Source organism: Bombina bombina, chromosome 5 (assembly GCF_027579735.1).
Source record: "Bombina bombina isolate aBomBom1 chromosome 5, aBomBom1.pri, whole genome shotgun sequence".
Lineage (NCBI taxonomy): Eukaryota > Metazoa > Chordata > Amphibia > Anura > Bombinatoridae > Bombina > Bombina bombina.
The window spans coordinates 267,165,432-267,189,172 of NC_069503.1; positions in this window are offsets into that span (position 1 = coordinate 267,165,432).

Sequence of the window (23,741 nt, forward strand, 5' to 3'; positions counted from 1 at the left end):
CCTTCTCCAAGGTTTAAGAAATTGTACCCTGTGCCATCTGATAGATTAGAATTTTGGGATAAAATCCCTAAAGTTGATGGGGCTATCTCTATTCTTGCTAAACGTACTACTATTCCTACAGCGGATAGTACTTCCTTTAAGGCTCCTTTAGATAGGAAGCTTGAATCCTTTCTAAGGAGAGCTTATTTATGTTCAGGTAATCTTCTTAGACCTGCTATTTCTTTGGCTGATTTTGCTGCAGCTTCCACTTTCTGGTTGGAGGCTTTAGCGCAACAAGTGCCAGACCATAATGCTTATAGCATTGTTAAACTTTTTCAACATGCTAATAACTTTATTTGTGATGCCATTTTTGATATCATTAGAATTGATGTCAGGTATATGTCTTTAGCTATTTTAGCTAGAAGAGCTTTATGGCTTAAATCTTGGAATGCAGATATGACTTCTAAGTCAACTTTGCTTTCTCTTTCTTTCCAAGGTAATAAATTATTTGATTCACAGTTGGATTCTATAATTTCAACTGTTACTGGGGGAAAATGAATCTTTTTGCCTCAGGACAAAAAATCTAAAGGTAAATATAGGGCTGCTAATCATTTTCGTTTCTTTCGTCAGAATAAGGAACAAAAGCCTGACCCTTCCCCTAAAGGAACAGTTTCCGTTTGGAAACCTTCTCCAGTCTGGAATAAATCCAAGCCTTTTAGAAAGTCAAAACCAGCTCCCAAATCCGCATGAAGGTGCGGCCCTCATTCAAGTACAGCTGGTAGGGGGCAGGTTATGATTTTTCAAAGATATTTGGATCAATTCGATTCACAGTCTTTGGATTCAGAACATTGTTTCAAAAGGGTACAGAATAGGTTTCAAGGTAAGGCCGCCTGTGAGAAGATTTTTTCTCTCATGCATTCCAGTAAACCCAGTGAAGGCTCAGGCGTTTCTGAAATGTGTTTCAGACCTAGAGTTGGCTGGGGTAATTGTGCCAGTTCCAGTTTTGGAACGGGGTCTGGGGTTTTACTCAAATCTATTCATTGTACCAAAGAAGGAGAATTCCTTCAGACCAGTTCTGGATCTAAAAATATTGAATCATTATGTAAGGATACCAACATTCAAAATGGTGACTATAAGGACTATTCTGCCTTTTGTTCAGCAAGGGCATTATATGTCTACAATAGACTTACAGGATGCGTATCTTCATATTCCAATTCATCCAGATCACTATCAGTTCCTGAGATTCTCTTTTCTAGACAAGCAATACCAGTTTGTTGCCCTTCCATTTGGCCTAGCAACAGCTCCAAGGATCTTCTCAAAGGTTCTCGGTGCCCTTCTCTCTGTAATCAGAGAACAGGGTATTGCGGTATTTCCTTATTTGGACGATATCTTGGTACTTGCTCAGTCTTTACATTCTGCAGAATCTCATACGAATCAACTTGTGTTGTTTCTTCAAAGACATGGTTGGAGGATCAATTTACCAAAGAGTTCATTGATTTCTCAGACAAAGGTAACCTTTTTGGGCTTTCAAATAGATTCAGTGTCCATGACTTTGTCTCTAACAGAAAAGAGACGTCTGAAGTTGGTTTCAGCTTGTCGAAACCTTCAGTCTCAATCATTCCCTTCGGTAGCTTTGTGCATGGAAATTCTAGGTCTCATGATTGCTGCATCGGACGCGATCCCCTTTGCTCGCTTTCACATGAGACCTCTCCAGCTTTGTATGCTGAACCAGTGGTGCAGAGATTATACAAGGATATCACAATTAATATCCTTAAATCCCAATGTTCGATCTTCTCTGACTTGGTGGTTGAATCACCATCGTCTAATTCAAGGGGCCTCTTTTGTTCGTCCAACCTGGACTGTAATCTCAACAGATGCGAGTCTTTCAGGTTGGGGAGCTGTATGGGGATCTCTGACAGCGCAGGGGGTTTGGGAATTTCAGGAGGCGAAATTACTAATCAACATTTTGGAACTCCGTGCGATTTTCAGAGCTCTTCGGTTCTGGCCTCTTCTGAAGAGAGAATCGTTTATTTGTTTTCAGACAGACAATGTCACAACCGTGGCGTATGTCAATCATCAAGGTGGGACTCACAGTCCTCAGGCTATGAAAGAAGTATCTCGGATACTTGTATGGGCGGAATCCAGCTCCTGTCTAATCTCTGCGGTTCATATCCCAGGTGTAGACAATTGGGAAGGGGATTATCTCAGTCACCAGACGTTACATCCGGGCGAATGGTCTCTTCACCAAGAGGTATTTCTTCAGATTGTCCAAATCTGGGGACTTCCAGAAATAGATCTGATGGCCTCTCATCTAAACAAGAAACTTCCCAGGTATCTGTCCAGATCCAGGGATCCTCAGGCGGAAGCAGTGGACGCGCTGTTGCTTCCTTGGAATTATCAACTTGCTTATATCTTTCCACCTCTAGTTCTTCTTCCAAAAGTGATTTCCAAAATTCTAATGGAACGTTCGTTTGTATTGCTGGTGGCTCCAGCATGGCCTCACAGGTTTTGGTATGCAGATCTCGTTCGGATGGCAAGTTGCCAACCTTGGACACTTCCGTTAAGGCCAGACCTTCTATCTCAAGGCCCTTTTTTCCATCAGGATCTCAAATCATTAAATTTGAAGGTATGGAGATTGAACGCTTGATTCTTAGTCATAGAGGTTTCTCTGACTCAGTGATTAATACTATGATACAGGCTCGTAAATCTGTGTCTAGAAAGATTTATTATCGAGTCTGGAAGACTTACATTTCTTGGTGTTCTTCTCATAAATTCTCTTGGCATTCTTTTAGAATTCCTAGAATTTTACAGTTTCTTCAGGATGGTTTGGATAAGGGTTTGTCTGCAAGCTCTTTGAAAGGTCAAATCTCTGCTCTTTCTGTTCTTTTTCACAGAAAGATTGCTAATCATCCTGATATTCATTGTTTTGTACAGGCTTTGGTTCGTATCAAGCCTGTCATTAAGTCAATCTCTCCTCCTTGGAGTCTTAATTTGGTTCTGAGAGCTTTACAGGCTCCTCCGTTTGAACCTATGCATTCTCTGGATATTAAATTACTTTCTTGGAAAGTGTTGTTCCTTTTAGCCATCTCTTCTGCTAGAAGAGTTTCTGAGTTATCTGCTCTTTCTTGTGAATCTCCTTTTCTGATATTTCATCAGGATAAGGCAGTGTTGCGGACTTCATTTAAATTTTTACCTAAGGTTGTGAATTCTAACAACATTAGTAGAGAGATTGTTGTCCCTTCATTGTGTCCTAATCCTAAGAATTCTCTGGAGAAATCTTTACATTCTTTGGATGTAGTAAGAGCTTTGAAATATTATGTTGAAGCTACTAAAGGTTTTAGAAAGACTTCTAGTCTATTTGTTATCTTTTCATGTTCCAGGAAAGGTCAGAAGGCTTCTGCCATTTCTTTGGCATCTTGGTTAAAATCTTTGATTCATCATGCTTATGTAGAGTCGGGTAAGTCCCCGCCTCAAAGGATTACAGCTCATTCTACTAGGTCAGTTTCTACTTCCTAGGCGTTTAGGAATGAAGCTTCTGTTGATCAAATTTGCAAAGCAGCAACTTGGTCTTCTTTGCATACTTTTACTAAATTCTACCATTTTGATGTTTTCTCTTCTTCAGAAGCAGTTTTTGGTAGAAAAGTACTTCAGGCAGCTGTTTCAGTTTGATTCTGCTGCTTATTATTTCATTTTTTTGATTTGGGTTGTGGATTATTTTTTCAGCGGAATTGGCTGTCTTTATTTTGTCCCTCCCTCTCTAGTGACTCTTGCGTGGAAGTTCCACATCTTGGGTATCTGCTATCCCATACGTCACTAGCTCATGGACTCTTGCTAATTACATGAAAGAAAACATAATTTATGTAAGAACTTACCTGATAAATTCATTTCTTTCATATTAGCAAGAGTCCATGAGGCCCACCCTTTTTTGTGGTGGTTATGATTTTTTTGTATAAAGCACAATTATTCAAATTCCTTATTTTTTGATGCTTTCGCTCCTTTCTTATCACCCCACTTCTTGGCTATTCGTTAAACTGAATTGTGGGTGTGGTGAGGGGTGTATTTATAGGCATTTTGAGGTTTGGGAAACTTTGCCCCTCCTGGTAGGAATGTATATCCCATACGTCACTAGCTCATGGACTCTTGCTAATATGAAAGAAATGAATTTATCAGGTAAGTTCTTACATAAATTATGTTTTTTCACAAAAAAATAAATGCCAAAACAAGGGGTCATCATCTAAAGTTAGAAGGTAGCAGATACAGGAGAAATTTGAGGAAGCATTTTTTTACAGAAAGGGTGGTGGATTCATGGAATAAACTTCCATTTGAGGTGGTAAAAACAAAGGGGTCAATTTATCAAGCTCCATATTTATATTAGAAGTTATGAAGCAGCTATTTAAAGACCGCTGCTCCATAACCTATCCTCCTGCTCTGAGACGGCAGCCAGAAATCAACCCGATCGAATACGATTGGGTTGATTGACACCCCCTGCTAGCTGAATCTGCAGGGGGCAGCATTGCACCAGCAATTCACAAGAACTGCTGGTGCAATGATAAATGCCGACAGCATATGCTGTCAGCATTTATCGATGTGCGGCGGACATGATACGCTACATATGATACGCTACATCGTATCATGTCCGTCCGCACTTTAATAAATATACCCCAAAGAAAAGGAATTCAAAAATGCCTGGGACATGCATAAGGTTATCCTAAGGAAAAAGTAACATGTAATATGGGTAGAATTGATGGGCCTTTTTGGTTCTTATCTACCGTCAAATTCTATGTTTCTATGGATATTAGTGAACTCTCCCTAATGAGATACACAGTTCCCAAGGTAAAAATTGCCTTGTGGGGCCTTGTAATATTGACAAGGGATATTATTAAATCTCACCAGACTACAGAAATTTAGAAAATGGGGCCCTACGAAACTAAAGCTTAATATCTTTCCTAAGTCATGGTCCACGACTTCATTCCAATTACTAGTGGGAATGTCACTCCTGGCCAGCAGGAGGAGGCAAAGAGCACCACAGCAAAGCTGTTAAGTGTCACTCCCCTACCCATAATACCCAGTCATTCTCTTTGCCTCTATCAATGAGGCTCCTGAAACTCGCGCTTTCACTTTGTTGCGCAGTTTCTATTTCAACCGGTCACATGACCCTCTCTCTTCTGCTCTCAGAACGGAGCGGCATTGGCTGTGTTAGTTGAGTCTGTGAGGAGCCGGCAGGTTTAATCCCAACAAATTGTTTTGTTTTCTGGAGGGTCAGGTAGGGCACCTCAGTCTGCTGAGGTGTAAAGGTCCTCAATTTGGGGTACATTTGTTTGAGCACTAAATCGCTCTGAGTAAATTTAAGGAGAGAGTACCAATTTTAAAATAAAAAAAATACAAAATCTTTATTTTTTCTCTCATTTCTGTGGGAATACTGGTAGCTATGAACATGAAATAGGAGTCTGTCCCTATGGACAAATTTTATTGTGTCATGAGGCCCAAATTGTTTTACCTATGCAAATTTGTTTCTCAAGTTTAAAAAAGGACTTTAAAATGCAAAGATAAACTTTTTGTTTCTGAGCCTAATGTCTCTCAGGATGTTGCTGTTTAGGCAATGCCACAGCTTTCTCCTCAAATGTACCAAGCCTCAATAGCGTCACATACAGTGCCCTGCAGTTCCTCTCAGCCTCCTGGAGGAGTTTATTTGCCATCAGATTTTTCTGCTCAAGTATCCTCTGCGGAATCAGCGGCTCTATCTGCTTTTCCCATGTTGGTGAAGCGCAAGAGGAAATCTAAAGATTTGTCAGGTTGTAAGGTGTCTGTTCCATCTGCGGCAACGCAGGTTGTGCTCTCTCATAAGTCTGATGAGGATGATACCTTGGTAGCCTCTGGGGGTGAAATCTCAGATTCGGTCAGTATAATCCCTTTGTCTGATGCTGAAGAAGTAAACTTCAGATTTAAACTTGAACACCTTTGTGTACTGCTAAAGGAGGTATTGGCTACTTTGGACGACTCTGATACTTTTGTTGTTGTCAACCCTAAGAAATCTAGTAAACTTAATAAATACTATGATGTTCCTTCCTCTGTGGAAGTCAGACCGTGTGACAGAGATTATTTCACAGGACCTTTCTCCCCATCTTTAAAAAAATGTTTCCTGTTGCTGACTCCATTAAAGATTCATGGCACACGGTGCCTTAAGTATAAGGGGCTATTTCTACTCTGGCAAAGAGAACTACGATTCCGATAGAGGATAGCTGCTCTTTTAAGGATCCCATGAATAAGAAGTTGGAGGCTTATTTGAAAAAGATGTATGTTCATCAGGGTCTTCAATAGGGACCTGCAGTTTGTATTGCCACAGTAGTAAATGCTGCATCTTATTGGTGCGATGCCTTGTCTGAATCAATTTTAGAAGAAGTTCTGTTGGAGGAGATCCAAGATAGGATTTAGGCGCTCAAACTAGCCAATTCCTTTATTTCTGATGCTAACATACAAGTTATTAGACTGGGAGCCAAGATGTCTGGTTTCACTGCCTTAGCCCGCAGGCCTTTGTGGCTAAAATCTTGGTCAGCTAACGTTACCTCCAAGTCCAAGCTTCTGGCGCTCCCTTACAAGGGTAAAACCTTGTTTGGACCTGGTCTAGCAGAAATCATTTTTGATATTACGGGTGGAAAAGGGTCTTTTCTACCACAAGACAAGAAGAACAGAACTAAAAGACGTCAAAATAATTTTCGTTCCTTTCGTTACTTCAAAAGTCTTCCTCTCCCTTTTCCAAGCAGAATCAATCCAAGTCCTCTTGGAAACCCAATCAGTCTTGGAACAAGGGAAAGCAATCAAAGAAACCCTCAGCTGAGTCTAAGTCAGCATGAAGGGTCTGCCTGGTCATGCCTGGATATGGGATGTCCCAGATCCTTGGGCTGTGGACATAGTATCTCAGGGTTACAGTATAGATTTAAAATCTTGCCCTCCCAGGGGCAGATTCCACCTCTCAAGATTATCTGCAGACCAGGTAAAAACAGAGGCATTCTTGAACTGCGTTCAGGACCTTTTCTCCCTGGGAGTGATTGTTCCAGTTCCACTAAGGGAACAGGGTCTAGGATTTTATTCAAATCTGTTTGTGGTTCCCAAAAAAGAGGTAACTTTTTGACCCATTTTAGACCTGAAGTGTCTCAACAAATTTCTCAAGGTACCGTCCTTCAAAATGGAAACCATTCATTCCATTATTCCTTTGGCCCAAGAGGGTCAGTTCATGACGACCATAGACCTGAAGGACTTGTATCTTCATGTTCCCATCCACCGGGATCATCACAAATTCCTGAGATTCGCTTTTCTAGACAAATATTTTCAGTTTGTGGCTCTCCCGCTTGCCACAGCTCCCAGAATTTTCTCAAAGGTTTCTGGGGGCTCTCTTGGCAGTGGTCAGGTCTCGGGAATTGCAGTGGCGCCCTACCTGAACAACATATTGGTTCAGGCTCCTTCTTTTCAACAAGCAAACTCTCATACAGAGATCTTGTTGTCTTTTCTACGTTCCCACAGATGGAAAGTGAATCTTGTTCCAGCTACAAGGGTGGTTTTCTTAGGGACCATCATAGATTCCCTATCTATGAAAAATTTTCTGACGGAGGTCAGAAAATCCAAAATTCTTGCCTCTCTCTCTTCAGTCTACTGTTCGGCCATCAGTGGCTCAATGTATGGAGGTAATTGGTCTGATGGTCGCTTCCATGGACATCATTCCCTTTGCTCGATTCCGTTTGAGAGCTCTGCAATATGCATGCTCAGACAATGGAACGGAGACCATTCGGATCTGTCTCAGAGGATAGATCTAGACCAGTCGACAAGAGACTCTCTCCCATGGTGGCTTTCTCAGGAGCATCTGTCTCAGGGCACATGCTTTCGGAGACCTTCCTGGGTGATTGTGACTACGGACGCCAGCCTGTAAGGCTGGGGAGCAGTCTGGGACACGTTAAAGGCACAGGGACTATGGACTCGGGAGGAGTCTGCTCTCCCCATAAACATCTTGGAGTTGAGAGCGATTTACAATGTTCAGATGCCTTGGCCTCAATTGTCCATAGCCCGGTTTATCAGGTTCCAGTCGGACAACATCACCTCAGTGGCTTACATCAACCACCAGGGAGGAACTCAGAGTTCCTTAGCCATGAAGGAGGTGGTGTGGATTATTCATTGGGCGGAAGCTCACAATTGTTGTCTATCTGCCATCCACATTCCAGGAGTGGACAACTGGGAGGCGGATTTCCTGAGCAGACAGACATTTTATTCCGGGGAGTGAGCTCTCCATCCGCAGGTGTTCTCCAGGTTAACCCTCAAGTGGGGGGTGCCGGAGTTGGATCTGATGGCGTCTCATCAGAATGCCGAGCTCCCAAGGTACGGTTCAAGGTCAAGAGTTTCTCAGGGTGCCCTGATAGATACTCTGGCAGTTCGGTTCGGTTTTCGGTCTAGCATATCTGTTTCCTCCGTTTGTGCTCCTTCCACGAGTCATTGCTTGTATCAAACAGGAGAGAGTGTCAGTAATTCTAATAGCTCCTGCATGGCCTCGCAGGATCTGGTATGCAGATCTAGTGATTATGTCATCTCTGCCACCTTGGAGGTTGCCTCTGAGGAAGAATCTTCTAACTCAGGATCCATTCCTCCATCCAAATCTCGTTTCTCTGAAGCTGACTGTTGGGGATTGAATGCTTAGTTCTGGCTAAGCGTGGGTTTTCTGAGTCGGTCATTGAGACCATGCTGGAGGCTCATAAGCCTGTTACTTGTAAAATTTACCATAAGGTATGGTGTAAATACCTTTATTGGTGTGAATCAAAGGGCTTCTCTTGGAGTAGGGTCAGGATTCCTAGAATTTTGTCTTTTCTCCAGGAAGATCTGGAGAAAGGGTAGTCAGTTCTCTGAAAGGTCAGATGTCTGCATTTTCTATTCTTTTACATAAACGCCTGGCGGATGTGCCAGACGTTCAATCTTTTTGTCAGGCCCTGGTCAGAATCAGGTCTGTGTTTAAACCTGCAAACAGAAAAGTGGCGCTTACCTATTCCAGGGGTCCGTGCTATTCAGGCAGTGTTGTCTTCAGCGTAGGCACTCGTCTCCTCCATCCGACCGTAGTTCCTGGAGCCCAGAAAGATGCGCCTCCGTTTCCGGCGCACTCTGCAAACAGTAGAATCCAAGTGTACTTCCGGGCTACACAAAATGAGGGTCACAGCCAGCAGCATACAAAAAAACGATAATAATCCAAGGAATAGCAAAGCGATACCAGCCTAAAAGTATAAAATTAGTTGACACATTCCTCCAACCATTGGTAGTGAATTTAATGAGTTACATTACGGACTCTACACAGGTCCTAAAAAATGTAACAAAATTTAAGTGGCAAGAATCCTATCGCTTTCTAACTATTGATGTTACATCACTTTATACCTCCATTCCACACCACCTGGGTCTAGCTGCTGTGGCTTATTTTTTGAATAATTTTTCTAATTTTAGTAAGGATGTTATTTATTTTGTGTTAACGGCAATAGAATTCTTACTTGAACACAACTTTTTTATTTTTGGAAAGGACTGCTATCTCCAGAGACATGGCACGGCTATGGGGGCAAAATTTACCCCCTCCTGTGCCAACCTTTTTATGGGTTTGTGGGAAGCCTGCCACGTCTATGGAGATGACAACCATTACAAACAACATTTTGTTTATTATGGCAGATATATTGATGACCTGTTGGTGGTGTGGAATGGGGATGAAACAACTGCAGAAAAATTTCTGGAAACTATTAATTCTAATAACATGAACTTAAAATTTACAGCAGAACACAATAAAACTACTATAAAAGTTTTGGATTTGGAGTTGGCCATGGATCCAAGCACTAACATGATAAGTACTACAGTTTACAGAAAACCCACAGGAGGCAACACAATTTTAAATTTTAGGTCATGTCAAAAAAGCCATCCCAAAGGAGCAATTTATAAGAACTAGACGGATTTGCTCCGATACAGAAAATTATGAAAAACAATGTAAGATACTTGAGCAAAGATTGCTCGACAGGGTTTATCCTGACACCCTATTAAAAAACACCAAAAAGGAGGTAGACCAGATACCCAGGGACAATTTGTTACAGTACAAAAAAGAGACCAATGACATAAAGAGAATGCTGAAAACAAAGTAGTGTTCAGCACCCCGTTTAGCTTGGAATTTAATAAAATTTGTAACATCATAAAACAGAGCCTACCCATTCTGGCAGTAGACTCATGTTTAGAAAAAGTGGCCAGTGAGGGCTGTAAATTTGTAGCCAGAAAAGGGAAAACAATTGGTAATATGGTAGCCCCTTCTGACTTACCTATTGTAAATACTAGAACTTGGTTACCAAATAAACTAGGTTTCTTTAAATGTAAAGCACAAAGGTGCAAACCTTGTAATTTTGTCAAAGAGGGCTCAAAATTTAAATCTACTATCACAGGGCATGAGTATGATATTAGATTCCAATTAAATTGCAAGTCTACCCATGTCATCTACCTCTTGACCTGTAGGGGGTGCCAGATTCAGTACGTAGGAAGAACTAAACGTTTCCTAAAAGATAGGACATTAGAACATGTGAGAGACATTGAGGACCCAGATACGGTCACCCCAGTTTCAAAACACTTTAAAACTATGCATCAGGGAGATGCTTCATTAGTCTCTATTCAGGCAATTGACTATGTCCCCAAGCATAGACGTGGAGGTGACAGGGAGTACAAACTTAGTTATAAGGAAGCCAAATGGATCTTCCTATTAAACACTAGACATCCCAAGGGCATCAACAAAGAAAGTGATGTTAACTTATTTATTTAAGAAAATCTATTGTTGACAAAATAGATTTAGACGCAAATAAGTATCCTATTTTTGTAATTCTTCACTCACGGCATTTTTGTTTTGTTATAAGGGTTATATTGCATATACTGTTCATTCTAAAACATGAGTCTCCTTTTGCTCTTAACCATAATAATTTTTGTATAATTTTTGTGTACCTTTAATATTTTATTCATGTAGGTAAGAGTTAACCCTATTGATTTTATTTGATTGAGGCCCCTTTAACCCCTTAATGACAACAGTACTTTTCCATTTTCTGTCCATTTGTGACAAAGGCTATTTTTACATTTTTGCAGTGTTTGTGTTTAGCTGTAATTTTCCTCTTACTCATTTACTGTACCCACACATATTATATACCGTTTTTCTCGCCATTAAATGGACTTTCTAAAGATACCATTATTTTCATCATATCTTATAATTTACTATAAAAAATATATAAAATATGAGGAAAAAATGGAAAAAAAAACACTTTTTTTTAACTTTTAGCCCCAAAATCTGTTACACATCTACAACCACCAAAAAACACCCATGCTAAATAGTTTCTAAATTTTGTCCTGAGTTTAGAAGTACCCAATGTTTACATGTTCTTTACTTTTTTTGCAAGTTATAGGGCCATAAATACAAGTAACACTTTGCTATTTCCAAACCACTTTTTTTCAAAATTACTGCTAGTTACATTGGGAGACTGATATCTTTCAGGAATCTCTGAATATCCCTTGACATGTATATATTTTTTTTAGAAGACATCCCAAAGTATTGATCTAGGCCCATTTTGGTATATTTCATGCCACCATTTCACCGCCAAATGCGATCAAATACAAAAAATCGTTCACTTTTTCACAATTTTTTTCACAAACTTTCGGTTTCTCACTGATATTGTTTACAAACAGCTTGTGCAATTATGGCAAAAATGGTTGTAAATGCTTCTCTGGCATCCCCTTTGTTCAGAAATAGCAGACATATATGGCTTTGGCGTTGCTTTTTGGTAATTAGAAGGCCGCTAAATGCCACAGCACACATACTTGTATTATGCCCAGCAGTGAAGGGGTTTATTAGGGAGCATGTAGGGAGATTTTTGGGGTAATTTTAGCTTTAGTGTAGTGTAGTAAACAACCCAAAGTATTGATCAAGGCACATTTTGGTATATTTCATGCCACCATTTCACCGCCAAATACGTTCAAATAAAAATTTTTTTTACATTTTTCTAAATTTTTGGTTTCTTACTGAAATTATTTACAAACAGCTTGTGCAATTATGGCACAAATGGTTGTAAATGCTTCTCTGGGATCCCCTTTGTTCAGAAATAGCAGACATATATGGCTTTGGCGTTGCTTTTTGGTAATTAGAAGGCCACTAAATTCTGCTGCGCATCACACTTGTATTATGGCTAGCAGTAAAGGGGTTAATTAGGGAGCTTGCAGGGTTAATTTTAGCTTTAGTGTAGAGATCAGCCTCCCACCTGAAACATCAGACCCCCTGATCCCTCCCAAACAGCTATATTCCCTCCCCCACCCCACAATTGTTCCCGCCATCTTAAGTACTGGCAGAAAGTCTGCCAGTACTAAGATAAAAAGGTATATTTGTTTTTTTTGGTTTTTTTTTATAGCATATTTACATATGCTGCTGTATAGAATCCCCCCTTAGCCCCCAAACTCACAGATCCCCCATCAAACAGTTCTCTAACCCTCCACCTCTAACTTAATGGGCACCATCTTGGGTACTGGCAGCTGTCTGCCAGTACCCAGTTTATTAAAAAAAATATGCTTTTATTGTTTTTTTGGACTTTTTTCCCATTTTCTGTAGTGTAGCTTCCCCCCCCCCCCCCCGAACCCTTCGATCATTTATTGCATTAAAAAAAAACCTTTTCTCCCAATTTTGAAATTACATTTTTCTGTAGTGTAGCAGTTCCCACCCGCTCCCGCCCCGTGCACGCGCCCGCCTGCCGCCCACGTGCACGCGCCCGCGCGTCCGTGCGCGCCCCCGGACACTGCCGCATCCGATCCGGCGTCCGATCCCGCCCCCCTCCAAATCACAGGCCCTTGGCAGGCCGCCCACCCACCTCCCTGCCTTGCTCCCACCCACCGACGCTCCGGTGCAGAGAGGGCCACAGAGTGGCTCTCTCTGCATCGGAGGCTTGTAAAGGGGTATTGCAGGATGCCTCCATATGGAGGCATCACTGCAATACCCTCAGAGCTGCTGGAAGCGATTGTGATCGCTTCCAGCACTCTGTTAGACAACTGACGTACCAGGTACGTCTATTGTCATTAACTGCTTGTTAATGCATGACGTACCTGGTACGTCAGTTGTCATTAAGGGGTTAAATAGAGACAGTTACAGAGAAAAACTACACAGAAGGAATACGGTATTATTTTTGTGAATTTTGTTCAGTCCTTAGTCTGCGATCTAGCAATCAAACAGTCCCAGTCCTCAGGGCAGTACACATAAATGAACAACAAATGGTGTGGTTGGAGTCTGTCTTACCGCGTCCGGTCCACGGGTGTGACTGTGGTGCCCCGTCGTCAGGCTGATATCCGGATCAAATTGCTTTACGCCTGAGACCTCCTCCGATCAGACGGTATCCAGGGTCTCCGGGCTTCCGCGTAACAAACACACCCTCCTCAGACGCGTGCAGTTGCTCACGCCCTGCTCAACGTAGGACCAATCCAGATTGAAGAAGGGAGGAGACACACAACTCAATTGGTGTCTGCGTCCATGCTCACTGTGGGGAATCCTGTAATAGCTGCACAAATGAAAAGTCAGGAGCACCGGTAGATGAAAAAAGTAGCTTTTATTCACTCATAAATAGCTACAAAATAAAAGTTCCAATGCTTGCTTGCTTGATTTGATCAATTCTGTTTGTTCAGAATTTAAGGGCTTGACAGCAGCTGGTTGGTAAGTTGGAGAAGGAAAAAACAGCTGACATGTTTCGGCTTTGCAGCCGTACTCTTAGCTGATAAAAGTTTTAAAACCAAGCGCCCTTTTTCTAGGGCGTACCTTTCTCCAATTGGCCAAACAGTACACCTATCAAAATATCATTTTAACTCATGAACGAATCAATGCATAAGTGTGTCAAAAAACAATTTACAGGCACAAATCTTTTAACATTTAATTACACTGTTGCTTGCTGCTAATCTCAAAAATAAAAAATGAAAAATTATTATAAATAAGATATAGAAGTGTACTCTATCGCTTGATTTAAAAAAAAAAAACATAACCCTTATCCTTTTAAACTCAGTCTAAACTTGTTTGCTAACAGTGTTTTTGCCATTTCTGCCTCTGACTTATTAATACTGATTGTTTACTTATTTACATAATACCCTTACTGTTTAGATCCTGAAATGGAATTAACTATACAGGATTCCTTGGTGGCAAAGTTTGATACATGTGCAAACAATAACCCCTACACTTTGTCTGTTTATCTACGTGTAAGGGTACATATTTGTTTACATCAGACTGTTTTGTGCCTAAGTCAAAGCAATGTTGGGAAGAATGTAGACATTGTTACAAGCTGTGGGGAAGTTTATGGATCTTTACTTTTAGAATTTAGGTTTAAAATGAATTACATTATTGCCAATAGTTGATCAAGTCATAGGAGGAGTTTAATCCTGAAGGTGTTCTGGTCCTCAATTTGAAGATCCAGAACACCTCCTGCCTACCCAAAAGTACCTCTCTATCGCCCCCTCTTGATGGAACTGCAATTCTTTCTATAGCCGTCCAGCTGAAGCTATCAGTATCTTTGTCATGTTTTTGTGCAAAATGTTGTACTAGTGGGGTAGTTGATCTTCCAATCCTAATTGTTGAGAGATGTTCCCTAATGCGTGATCTTATCTCTCTTGTTGTAAGACCCACATATTGAATCTTACAAATAGTGCAAGTGATTAAATAGATCACATACTTTGATCTACATGTGATGCAAGTTTTAATTTCAAAAGACTGGCCTGTGATTGTGGACTGAAAAGTGTCTCCACAAATGACCTTCTCACAGGCCACACAGTCCCTGAAATTGCATCTATGCATTCCCTTCACTGTCAGCCAGGCTGAGCCTCCTTGCTGTGAGGTCTTGAGTTTAGTTGGGGCTAACCTATTGCCAATCGTCATATTCCTTTTATATGCAAAATGACAGCCTGTTTTAGCAATATCCATCAGATCATCATCAGCAGAAAGCATATTAAAATGTTTCTTGATGATTCCACAAACTTCAACATATTCCATAGAATAGTCTGTGATGAAGAGTGAACCTTTGTCAAACTGTTTATTGATTGGACCAGTAGTTTTGTCCCTAGGTAGTAAAAGATCTTTCCTATCTAATCCATCTGCCATTTTTCTTGCTTTTTTGATTATTTTTTGCTCATAGCCTCTGTTTTTAAGTCTCCGTGTTAAATCATTACTCTCCCTCACATAATGAGCTTGGTTGCTACAGTTCCTTTTGACCCTAATGTATTGACCCTTTGCTACTGCACCAAATACATGTTGGGGATGGCAGCTTTTCGCGTGAAGTAAGGTATTCCCTGTTATTGGCTTCCTGTAGATGGTTGAAGTTACTTTCTCACCTATGTTACCAATAAGGGTGACATCAAGGTAATTGATTTTGCAACTGTTACTTTCAAAGGTGAATTCAATCCCCTTGTCATTACTATTTAAGTAATCGACAAAGGCATCAACCTCTGTTGGGTTACCTCTCCACACGAACAGGAGATCATCAATGAATCTCCTGAAGAAGACAATGTTGTCCTTGAAGGAGTTTTCTTCTCCAAATATGTGGCATTCCTCCCACCAACCCATAAATAGGTTGGCGTAGGAGGGGGCAAATTTGGCCCCCATAGCCGTGCCACACATTTGGAGAAAGTAGGTACCTTTAAACTCAAAGAAATTATGTGTTAGGAGAAAAAGTGTAACTCTATTCACATAATCACATAATGTAGAGTTATTACCATAGTACTTTCTCATATAGTAGTCAACCGCTTCTAGCCCCCTCTCATGGGGGATAGAAGAGTACAGAGATTTCACGTTGACGGTGACCCAACTGTAGCCCTCCTGCCAAGTTAAATCTGACACCAGGTTCAGAACATGTTTGGTGTCTAGAACATAGCTCGATAGACGTTTAATCATTGGCTGTAAAAGTGCATCAAGCCACTCCGATAGAGGCTCAAAGAGTGACCCAATGCCACTGACAATGGGTCTGCCTCTAACATCCAGGAGTGACTTGTGCACCTTTGGCAGGTGGTTAAAAATGGGCATTCTAGGGTGGCTCACAAATAAATAATCACAAGTGTCTTTGTCTAATAGTCCCAATTCGAGACCATCATCAATTAGATCCCTGAGCTGTCTCTGAAAGTCCCTTGTAGGATCCGAACTCAATGTCCGGTATTCCTTAGTGTTAGAGAGTTGCCTGTTTGCCTCCTTGACAAAATCATCTCTGTCAAGGATAACTACAGACCCCCCCTTATCCGCTGAGCGAATCACCAAATTGGGATTCTCACTCAGTTTTTGCAATGCCTGTCGTTCTGTACTAACACAACACAGTCTACAGCACAAACAGTTAGACCTAAAGAAGATAGTACACCCAAGGCACCAATCCTCAAAAATGCAAGACCATACGCTTACTCTAAATATAATTTGAATAAACCTGAGGTAGCCGCAGATAACAGCTCCAATACTGTTGATAGCATAGAAAAAGCTCAGGTTAACCAGGTTTTTTCGCTGGCCCCTCCAAGAGGAGACGTGGAGGGGCGAGATATAAAAGACACTCCAAAGGGAAGATACACACGAAGGAAGAAGTAAATGATTTAAAGATCAAGAGTATTATCAATTTATCTACATATGTATTGAATAAAACTGAAACAAAAGTTTTGGAATTGGGTCTGGGGTTTGTTCCCACAGTCAGTTTCAATCTTTTTAATACATTGTTAGACGTAAACAAACTTGTGAGGAAGTTGACCCTTCACAAGCACTTTCAAAAATCCAGATCAACAACGAATGATCTGGGCCACTTGTCAATAGGGGTTTCAACTCAAGAGGACATATTGAGTTTCGGAGAACAGTGTGATGTTAGGACTCTGTTAACATTGATGGATGATGAGGAATCCAATACAAATGAAACACACGCTGTTCTACCCAAATTCAAGAAGCCCTCAAAGTTCTACCCTGTCCAGGACAGAGGTTCCGTAATTGAAAAATTTCACTCAAGAGTGGAGAAGGATCTCACTGATTTATATTATCGTGAGAGGCTTTGTAAGCAAAATATTACAGCGACAGAACGACAGGCATTGCAAAAACTGAGTGAGAATCCCAATTTGGTGATTCGCTCAGCGGATAAGGGGGGTCTGTAGTTATCCTTGACAGAGATGATTTTGTCAAGGAGGCAAACAGGCAACTTTCTAACACTAAGGAATACCGGACATTGAGTTCGGATCCTACAAGGGACTTTCAGAGACAGCTCAGGGATCTAATTGATGATGGTCTCGAATTGGGACTATTAGACAAAGACACTTGTGATTATTTATTTGTGATCCACCCTAGAATGCCCATTTTTAACCACCTGCCAAAGGTGCACAAGTCACTCCTGGATGTTAGAGGCAGACCCATTGTCAGTGGCATTGGGTCACTCTTTGAGCCTCTATCGGAGTGGCTTGATGCACTTTTACAGCCAATGATTAAACGTCTATCGAGCTATGTTCTAGACACCAAACATGTTCTGAACCTGGTGTCAGATTTAACTTGGCAGGAGGGCTACAGTTGGGTCACCGTCAACGTGAAATCTCTGTACTCTTCTATCCCCCATGAGAGGGGGCTAGAAGCGTTTGACTACTATATGAGAAAGTACTATGGTAATAACTCTACATTATGTGATTATGTGAATAGAGTTACACTTTTTCTCCTAACACATAATTTCTTTGAGTTTAATGGTACCTACTTTCTCCAAATGTGTGGCACGGCTATGGGGGCCAAATTTGCCCCCTCCTACGCCAACCTATTTATGGGTTGGTGGGAGGAATGCCACATATTTGGAGAAGAAAACCCCTTCAAGGACAACATTGTCTTCTTCAGGAGATTCATTGATGATCTCCTGTTCGTGTGGAGAGGTAACCCAAAAGAGGTTGATGCCTTTGTCGATTACTTAAATAGTAATGACAAGGGGATTGAATTCACCTTTGAAAGTAACAGTTGCAAAATCAATTACCTTGATGTCACCCTTATTGGTAACATAGGTGAGAAAGTAACTTCAACCATCTACAGGAAGCCAATAACAGGGAATACCTTACTTCACGCGAAAAGCTGCTATCCCCAACATGTATTTGGTGCAGTAGCAAAGGGTCAATACATTAGGGTCAAAAGGAACTGTAGCAACCAAGCTCATTATGTGAGGGAGAGTAATGATTTAACACGGAGACTTAAAAACAGAGGCTATGAGCAAAAAATAATCAAAAAAGCAAGAAAAATGGCATATGGATTAGATAGGAAAGATCTTTTACTACCTAGGGACAAAACTACTGGTCCAATCAATAAACAGTTTGACAAAGGTTCACTCTTCATCACAGAATATTCTATGGAATATGGTGAAGTTTGTGGAATCATCAAGAAACATTTTAATATGCTTTCTGCTGATGATGATCTGATGGATATTGCTAAAACAGGCTGTCATTTTGCATATAAAAGGAATATGACGATTGGCAATAGGTTAGCCCCAACTAAACTCAAGACCTCACAGCAAGGAGGCTCAGCCTGGCTGACAGTGAAAGGAATGCATAGATGCAATTTCAGGGACTGTGTGGCCTGTGAGAAGGTCATTTGTGGAGACACTTTTCAGTCCACAATCACAGGCCAGTCTTTTGAAATTAAAACTTGCATCACATGTAGATCAAAGTATGTGATCTATTTAATCACTTGCACAATTTGTAAGATTCAATATGTGGGTCTTACAACAAGAGAGATAAGATCACGCATTAGGGAACATCTCTCAACAATTAGGATTGGAAGATCAACTACCCCACTAGTACAACATTTTGCACAAAAACATGACAAAGATACTGATAGCTTCAGCTGGACGGCTATAGAAAGAATTGCAGTTCCATCAAGAGGGGGCGATAGAGAGGTACTTTTGGGTAGGCAGGAGGTGTTCTGGATCTTCAAATTGAGGACCAGAACACCTTCAGGATTAAACTCCTCCTATGACTTGATCAACTATTGGCAATAATGTAATTCATTTTAAACCTAAATTCTAAAAGTAAAGATCCATAAACTTCCCCACAGCTTGTAACAATGTCTACATTCTTCCCAACATTGCTTTGACTTAGGCACAAAACAGTCTGATGTAAACAAATATGTACCCTTACACGTAGATAAACAGACAAAGTGTAGGGGTTATTGTTTGCACATGTATCAAACTTTGCCACCAAGGAATCCTGTATAGTTAATTCCATTTCAGGATCTAAACAGTAAGGGTATTATGTAAATAAGTAAACAATCAGTATTAATAAGTCAGAGGCAGAAATGGCAAAAACACTGTTAGCAAACAAGTTTAGAATGAGTTTAAAAGGATAAGGGTTATGTTTTTTTTTTTTAAATCAAGCGATAGAGTACACTTCTATATCTTATTTATAATAATTTTTCATTTTTTATTTTTGAGATTAGCAGCAAGCAACAGTGTAATTAAATGTTAAAAGATTTGTGCCTGTAAATTGTTTTTTGACACACTTATGCATTGATTCGTTCATGAGTTAAAATGATATTTTGATAGGTGTACTGTTTGGCCAATTGGAGAAAGGTACGCCCTAGAAAAAGGGCGCTTGGTTTTAAAACTTTTATCAGCTAAGAGTACGGCTGCAAAGCCGAAACATGTCAGCTGTTTTTTCCTTCTCCAACTTACCAACCAGCTGCTGTCAAGCCCTTAAATTCTGAACACACAGAATTTATCAAATCAAGCAAGCAAGCATTGGAACTTTTATTTTGTAGCTATTTATGAGTGAATAAAAGCTACTTTTTTCATCTACCGGTGCTCCTGACTTTTCATTTGTGCACCCTTTAAATAGAGGCCAGACATACAGCTTTCAGACAGCAGTGATCAAGCATGGAGAACCACGCGAAACATGTCTGCAGTCTGTCAAGCTGTAACCCTGACCTCTTGTTAATGGAGCTTTGGCTCTGTATTTGTTTTTACATCGTACCCCAATAAAGACTACACTGTTTTATACTTTTTGGCTGGTATCGCTTTGCTATTCCTTGGATTATTATCATTTTTGTGTATGCTGCTGACTGTGACCCTCATCTTGTGTAGCCCGGAAGTACACTTGGATCCTACTGTGTTTAAACCTGTTGCTCCTCCTTGGAGCCTTAACCTTGTTCTTAAAGTTTTACAGCAGGCTCCTTTTGAGCCAATGCACTGCAAAGCCGGAACTCTCGGCTTTGCAGTATAATACGCCTTACCTTATCTTTCATGCGAATAAGGCGGTTCTTCATACTAAATTGGGGTTTCTCCCTAAAGTGGTTTCGGATAAAAACATCAATCAGGAAATTGTTGTTCCTTCTCTCTGTCCCAATCCTCCTCATAAGGAACGTCTGTTACACAACTTGGATGTTGTGAATGCTATAAAATTATACCTACAGGTGACTAAGGATTTTCGCCAGTCTTCTGCCCTGTTTGATTGTTTTTCAGAAAGCGTAAGGGCCAGAAGGCTACTGCTACTTCTCTTTCCCTCTGGTTGAGAAGTATAATTCGTTTTGCTTATGAGACTGCTGGTCAGCTGCCTCCTGAGAGAATTACAGCTCATTCCACTAGGGATGTCTCCTCTTCTTGGGTTTTCAAAAATGAAGCTTCTGTGGAACAGATTTGCAAGGCTGCAACTTGGTCCTCTCTGCATACTTTTTCCTAATTTTCCAAATTTGATACTTTTGCCTTGGCTGAGGCCCCTTTTGGGAGAAAGGTTCTTCAAGCGGTGGTGCCTTCTGTTTAGGTCTGCCTGTCTTGCTCTCCCTCCCTATTCATTCCATATCCTCTAGCTTTGGTTATTGGTTCCCAATAGTAATTGGAGTGACGTTGTGGACTCTCCATGTGTTAGGAAAGAAAACAAAATTTATGCTTACCTGATAAATTTCTTTTTTTCCGGACATGGAGAGTCCACGACCACACCTTTAATTAGACAGTTATTTTTTTACTAAACTTCAGGCACCTCTACACCTTTGTGTTATTCCTTTTTTCATTTCCCTTCGGTCGAATGATTGGGGATTATGGGTAGGGGAGTGACACTTAACAGCTTTGCTGTGGTGCTCTTTGCCTCCTCCTGCGTGCCAGGAGTGATATTCCCACTAGTAATTGGAATGACGTCATGGACTCTCCATGCCCGGAAAGAAAGAAATTTATCAGGTAAGCATAAATTTAGTTTTTTAGTCAGGAAGTGAAATCTTCTCTTAATGTGGAGATGTTACAGGGTTCCCAGGTGAAATGTGTATTTATCTGCCACTCCCCTGGTTTACAGTGTGCTGCTTATAGCAATTCCATGTGAAATGCGGATTTATCTGCCAATCCCCTGGTTAACAGTGTGCTGCTCCTTACAGATCATTGGCACTGTTTATAAGTAGTGATGTCCCGAACTGTTCGCCCACGAACGGTTCACAGCGAACATAGCTTGTTCGATCCGCCCCTATGTGTCATCATTGTGGAAACTTTGACCCTTTATGTCACAGCCGCCTGACACATTAGAGCCAATCAACATCAGACACTCCCTCACAGATCCTCCCAGCTACTCGGAATCCGCCATTTTAGACTCATAACGACCTTGCTTTCTTAATGAGAGGACGTGTTGTGTTTTTGCTCCTGACATTAATAGGAAAAACATAGCTAGGCTAGTGTATTTACTGTCCAGAAGGACTCCACTCATCTCTGCTGCAAGCACAGCACCCCAAAAAGCCCTTTTTAGGGCTATATTTCGTGCCTTTTTTTTTTTCTTTTTTTTTTATTAGCATTTTCCTGGCTTTCAGGCTGTGTGTTTAAGGCTCACAGCATATGCTGTGACTACTGCCACCACTGATATCTCCCTAACAACATTAGTTTAAATTTAACTAACCAAAAATATTTATTATTTTTCTAGTGTAATTTTTTTTCATTTTCTATCAGGCCAGTGTCACACAGCATATACTCTGGTTCATTGCTCTGTGCCAGCCAGCAGCCACCAGTGTTAATATCCGTTTATAACATTATTTTAAATTTCAAAAAAAAATATATATATATATTTTGCTAGTGTAATCTAATTACATTTTCTATCTGGCCTGTGTCTGTCAGGCTCACTCAGCATTAATATACCTCATTTTTTTTCAGTCTTTTGGTTAATTGGTCTGTGCCAGGCAGCCACCCAGCACTCATATCTATTCTTCTTCACCTTAATTTTAATATAAAAAAAAAAAAGTTTAAATTTGTTTGCTAGTGTAATCTAATATAATTTTCTATCCGGCCTGTGTGTTTTGCTGACATACAGAGCCTACTGTGTTTACTTGCTGCCCTCCCTAGTCTATGAGCCACGACTCATATGTGTTTAACCTTTTTTTAATTCCCCCCCCCAAAAAAAATAATTTCAATCATTTTTCTAGTGTAATCTAATAGTATTTTCTATCAGGCGTGTGTGTATCAGACTTACAGAGCCTACTGTTTTTAATAGCTGCCCTTCCAAGGCTATCAGCCACGACTCATATGTATGTGCTTAACCTTTTTCTTTAAATTTCCAAAAAAAAGTCTTTAAATCATTATGCTAGTGTAATCTAATTGTATTTTCTATCAGGCCTGTGTCTAACTGTCTATCTGACTTACACAGCATACTGTTGTTAATTGCTGCCCTACGTAGCAGCCAGCCAGTGCGACCACTCATAGAGTCATATGTGCATTGCACTTCTTAACATAATTTTAATATTAAAATCTAAAATTTTAAAATATTTTGCTAGTGTAATCGAACTTAATTTTCTATCAGGCCTGTGTTTTTGTCACTTACACAGCATACTGTGTTAAATTGCTGCCCTACCTACCATCCACGACTCATATCTGCCAGCCTGTGTGCCAGGCCCAACTAGCCAATTAGTGGCACCAATCACAATTCTTGTAACAGTATATAAAAAAATAAAAATCATAATTTTTTGGACTGCAAATATTCAGTCTCCTAGTGCCATTGAATTGCATTTACCTCCTGCCTGCCACTGCCAGCCTTTTGTGCCAGGCCGTCTAGCCAACTATTTACACCAATCATAATTGTTGTCACAGACAGTATAGTTACTAATTAAAATTAAAAAAAATTTGATTGTTGATCTTAATCCTCAGTTTGCTCGTGCCCTAGAATTGCACTTTTCTACTGCCTTCCAAGCCTGTGTGCCAGGCCTACTTGAAAAATATTTACACCAATCATATTTGTTGTGACAGTATTCTTAATAATTAAAAATTAAAATTGTTGGTAATAGTTGTTGAGAATCCTCAGTTTGCTGGTGCCATTGAATAGCACTTTCCTGCTGCCTTGCAGCCTGCTGTGAGCCAGGCCCACCTAGCCAATTGTTGCCAGCAATCATATTTCTTTTAACAGTATTGCAAAAATTGTCAATCATCACTGTTTTGACTGTCAGTAATCAGTCTCCTAGTGTCCTTGAATTGCATCTACCTCCTGCCTGCCAGCCTTTTGTGCCAGGCCGTCTTGCCAACTATTTACACCAATCATAATTTTTGGTCACAGTATAGTTACTAATTAAAATTAAAAAATTCTTGATTGTTGATGATCTTAATCCTCAGTTTGCTCGTGCCCTAGAATTGCACTTTTCTACAGCCTTCCAAGCCTGTGTGCCAGGCCTACTTGAAAAATATTTACACCAATCATATTTGTTGTGACAGTATTCTTAGTAATTAAAAATTAAAATTTTTGTTAATAGTTGTTGTGAATCCTCAGTTTGCTGGTGCCAGTGAATAGCACTT